Raw genomic sequence first — 5,384 nt, 5'->3', positions numbered from 1 at the left:
TGGTCAGTGTCTGCCAGGGAGATCGCCAATTCCCTGGAATCCACAGAACTCTCATATACATCAACATGTTAAATAACTATGCAACTATAATATACTGTCACTGAGTTTAATGTGGTTATCAAAACAGCTATGCATTTATTCACTAGAGGGCAAATGTGAAAAATGTAGAAGATATTCTTTACATTTCTGTATATTGCAGCCGATTGAGCCAAAGGTATAAAAGCCCCCCAAAAAAGTGAAACTACATGTATGCAGTATGTGTTTCCGTGCCACATATGCACTTCTGCTTTTTAGAGTTCAATGCTAATACCAGCTGGAACATGGCAGCCTCGGAGCACACGGACAGTAAAGTGAGAAAACTAAGTCCTGCTTTTGATGCTATCTGTTCAAGCTTCCCTCCTTCTCCAGGGGGAGACGTAACCTTCTGTAAGCCCCCCAGATCCACACACAGATGGAGACACTCGTTTTTTTTTTCCTCCTCCTTTTCCACCCTCCCTCCCTCCCTTCCTCCCTCCCTCTCTTCCTCCCTCCCTCTCTCTCCATCCTCCCAGGCGGGGCCGTTCATCCCGCCCCAGGGAACATATGTGCTGCTTCTAGGACAAAAAAAAAAAAACTCATATAGGGGGCCAACTTTGAGATCTGGCATATTTCCCGAGGGGCTTTTTATTGTTCTGTTGGACCTTCTGTTTTGACGGACAGGCGTTGATACCATAGCTCATGCACTGCAACCCTTTTTTCTGGTTGCTCCAAATTCCGAGTTAAAAGTTTATTCGGGACAAAGTTTTGCGACCAAAACTGAAGATTTAGTACGAGGCGGTGTCTGCCAGCTGATGGGGAACATTGTTCAGTCATGGTTAAGATTCTGCAGGTTGTTGGCGCTTTTCACACTGCAGTTCAGCCAGTTACCTAACACACAATATATTTCTATCACGTCTATAACAGCTGAGAGTGATTAAATGGTAGAGGGTTATTAAAAGGGCCCAACCTCTGACACTCTCCAAGCTCCTCTTCATTTTATTTTCTAAAGCAGAATAAAGAAGAACTGAAGTGTGCGATTACTGTCAGGATCTGTCAGAGGTAAAAATGATTTTACCCAGCTTTGACTTCAGGGTAATATAATTGATTTGCCATTGTGCCTTATTCTTCCTCTTGAGGAAAAATGTCTTATTGTGGCTGAAATAGATGTTCTTGTGTCATATAGTCCTTTTACACTTACGCCAAACTCCTGAAAATGTGCAGGTACTATTAAGGAAAATTCACCCCCAAGCGAGTGGGTGGGGGTGTTGACATTTACAGTATACGGCTGCGCAACCATTTCAATCTTTGTGCACTTAATTAATCTGCTTCAAACCGAGTTCTGGTTCTTTTACACTCTTTTTATTTATACTGTGAATATGTCCAGTTAGTCGCAACAGGTAATATGAAAGAAAATTCAACAACGAGCGAGTGGGTGGGGATGGTGATGTTTTTATAACACAACTGTCGCGCGACCGGCTAGACAAACCGCCACCACATCATCGCGGTGGATTCAGGTTCAGGTTGATGTAAACATTACAATGTGACTACCATGGCGTCCTTTTCCTCCCCTCCTGAACCGCCCTCTGCCTGCTTCCACCTGACAGGTCAAATCTCCCGTAGTGAGGGACATGTGAGAAAGAGCTTCTTAGAGAAGATTTCAGGAGCAAGCTGTCCACAAGTTTTCTTGAAAAGTTCAGAAGTGCATGTTTGAAAATAGATTTAGAACCTTTTAAAGGAATTCATAAACAATGATGAACATTTTTTGTCTCATGTCAGGCAGTAGCAGTAATGATTTAATCTTAAATTTGGAAATTACTTGAGTAATTGCTGGTCATATTACCATTGATAGTTCTAGGAGAGTTATTATGATCAGTCAAATAAAATACTAAAAGTTTCCCAGGTCATCTGATATCTGCCAATCAAAAGAAAAAATGACTGATTTTACATTAATTTAAAATCATCAAAATGTATTTATCTGTGCTTTTGCAAGGTTGTTATTAGATATGATGATATTTCAGTAAAGTAGGAACAAATGTTCAAGATCTTTCACGATACAAATGTTCAGAAGGAACCGACTGCAAACAGTAATTTCTTTTTTTTTATTCAAGGCAAACGTTGAACTTCTGGGCCAGACTCATTACTTACCGTAAAGCCGCTTTATAATGTTCGTTCTGTATAGGTCACTCAGGCACCTGTGTCTGTGGTTCATGACAGGCTGCAAATTACTTTTCTTTACAGTGAAAATGTGAATATTGTGTAATCCATGAACTGAGGAGAGCTCCTCAGAGGGCTACAACTGCCTTCTGGGAAAATTAAGTATAACTTCCTGTTTCAGCCAATCAGAGAAAAGGATACCCCTAGCAGTTTGAGATATAGAGATGTGAGAACAACATCTTGAGCCAAAGTTTTTAGTAATTACAGTAAAAAAGCATCTTGGTCAGTCTATATATATATAACTTTTTTATTTTTTAGCAATTGCTTTTCACTTAGCAATCGAATAAGAGTTTGTTTTCTTTCAGACCTCTGCAACAGTCAGGATACTGATCTTTAAGAAAAAACATTTCAAACTGTAAAAGGTCAAGATTATATTATTCAAATAAAAGACTACCTCCAATTCAATCAACCTGGAGTGTTAACAGGTGGTGATGAATAGAGATAAAAGCAGGCACTAGAATACTGACACTGTGTCCTCTGTCTGGATTTTAATGTTATGGTTTGTTTTGGTTGACATGGGACATTTCTGGATGGGGAGCGGATGTGTCCTGCAGTGATAATGCGTTTCTGATGGACGATGAGCCCAGGAGGAGGGGCCCAGTCTGAATGTTGTGCATATAGGCTGCAACTAACATTTGTACTGACTCTACCTTTAAAAAACGATTAGGGCTTTCGCACATGGAAAACTTCTGAAAAACTTCTGTTATTTCCAGGAGAAGCTGTATGTGTGAACGCAAACAGCCACATTTTTCACTCGGATCCCACCCCGAGTTCCTCCTACCAGACACCTAGTATTTTTTCAGCAGCAACACCATCCGGGTGGGCTGATGTGAGAACGCAGCAGGATATTCTCCGGAGAATTCAACTCGAGCCAATGGGAGGGGGGAGTGATGTACATATATATATATATATATATATATATATATATATATACTGTGACTGGATTCAGTGCATTGACTGTCTGCCCACAACCGCTACCATCTCTGAACATGTTATTCAACGGCTGTTCGTCAGTATGCCATCTGCTCTTTTGTTGACATTGTGATTCCGCCGAACCACACATAGCATTGATATGAAGGCAAATATTCTCATTATAGCATCGTATAGCCGGCTCTGTTGCTCCGTCCTCCGTCCACTACTTCCACATCTTTTTTTCATGTCACGTCTCACCTCGGGAGACCCCCCCCACTCCCCCTCCCATCTGAAAGGGATATGTGAACAGCCTGGTCAGGAGAATATCCGGAGCAGTATATGTGAAAATGGCTTAAGAGATTAGCCTATTTGGTACCAAAAAAAGGAAGTATATATGGTTTCATTTCACTTCTTTTTGGGAAATATAGAATACTTTGAAAACCTCTTTAGAATACATTAAATTAACAAGCTGAACACTTGGGTCATTAATGCTGGTAAAGTAGACGATAGCGTAGCTTGAGTTGAGTTTGTTGCCACACAAAATAGACAATGATTGCAAATACAAAGCTCCTAGTTTCAGGAATATCCAGGCAACTTGTATGTTTGCCTGCGTTGTAATTTATTGTTTCTTTTTCATTGTGTTGTCTTCAGTGCGGTCTTTTGTACAGGCAGAATGCTTGTCACTGCAGTAATGACTATGTTAATAACATGTTCCATATATTGTATACAAATCCAACTCTACCTGCATGTATTTGTAACGCATGGATATAATTTGCATTTTGTGATTATATGTGATTATGCTACACAAAGTGGACTGCATATATTGCACACAGATTAATGTGCAGTAAGTCATGTAAGTGTGAATGTGTGAATCAACAGTGTTGTCATTTGAATGGATGTAAAGCTGTTCAGAATAAGAAGAACAACTGTGACTGAATGAGCAGAAACATGATGCGATGGCTGCATCTTCAGTAGGATATGAAACAAATCATGAGAAATATAAGTGATACAAATAAGACAAAAAAAAGACAAAAGCGTTTTTTACCCAGTACAAAAAGTATCGATTCTAAAAGGTTATTCTCCCTTCAGTGTTGCTGTAAGGAAATCCTTAAAATTGTGTCTGAGAAGGAGATGGAGTAATGGCAAATTGGTAGGAAGAGATACGCCGAGTGTGAACCAGAGGCCGGGCCTGGATTGAGCACAGATCACACGTGTCATCATGGTTCATGACTGAGTGCGATACTAAGAGAGGAGCATGGAAAATTACCACACAGCAAATTAACTCTGCAGAGTGTGATTAAAAATAATTTTTGTGAAACTAATTTGCACTTACTGTAGCATAAAATTAAGGTTGCGTTGGAACAGTTGGTTCAATTTTCAGAGGACCATCAGGACTTTTGAAAATTTAATGAGGATCCAAATTGCCTCTTTTCTCTCCCATTCACATCGTGTATTTGTGACAAGCGAGCGCTGCCTCAGTCTGTGAGAGATCCAAAAAGCCGTAAAACAGAAACACATTTATCCTTGCACCCAAGCACAGGTGGATCTGAGGGGACACATTTAGGTAATGGGATTCTAAATGCTACATTCAGTGACCCTAATTCAGAATGTAACATAACATGAGGGTTTTTTTTAATCATTTTGAATGCGGTGGATCGAAACATGGATCCATGAGGGTGTCGGAAAATAATTGAAAGAAGTATTGATCCAAGATGCTATCATGTCACTCTGATCATAGTATCAAGAGAAAAATGTTGTTCCAGGTTAAAGGTTGAAGGTCAATATAGGGTTAAACGTGGATCGTTGAACTTTTAACTGCAGTGACAACCATAAAGGGCAAGGATCATTTTTTTATCCTTCCTTTTTATTCATTATTCAAATGTCTGCACCATCAATCCACCTCAGGAGTTTAATTGGAAAAATCAATTTCCTATGTTATAAGCTTGAATATTATTAACTGTATAAGACATGGACGTCGCCTCAGCGGCATCACCCATTGGTTTCTAAATGAACATTTTGAAGTCTATCGATGGCAGTCGCCATATGCAAAATGTTGACTCCAACTTACTTCTGGAGTCTAGATACAGGCAAAGAGGTTTAAGTTGAGGTGGGCCGAATAAATACGCTGGTTGCTGAAGGACGCACATTTAGCTTGCCTATAGCTCGTCATTCAGGTAGCATATTCCAAATGACAACAACACACAGACAAAACGGACAGTTGAAGTTAAAAAAAAGAGATT

This window comes from Labrus mixtus, chromosome 13, assembly GCF_963584025.1.
Source record: "Labrus mixtus chromosome 13, fLabMix1.1, whole genome shotgun sequence".
Taxonomy (NCBI): domain Eukaryota; kingdom Metazoa; phylum Chordata; class Actinopteri; order Labriformes; family Labridae; genus Labrus; species Labrus mixtus.
This window is presented reverse-complemented; position numbering follows the sequence as displayed.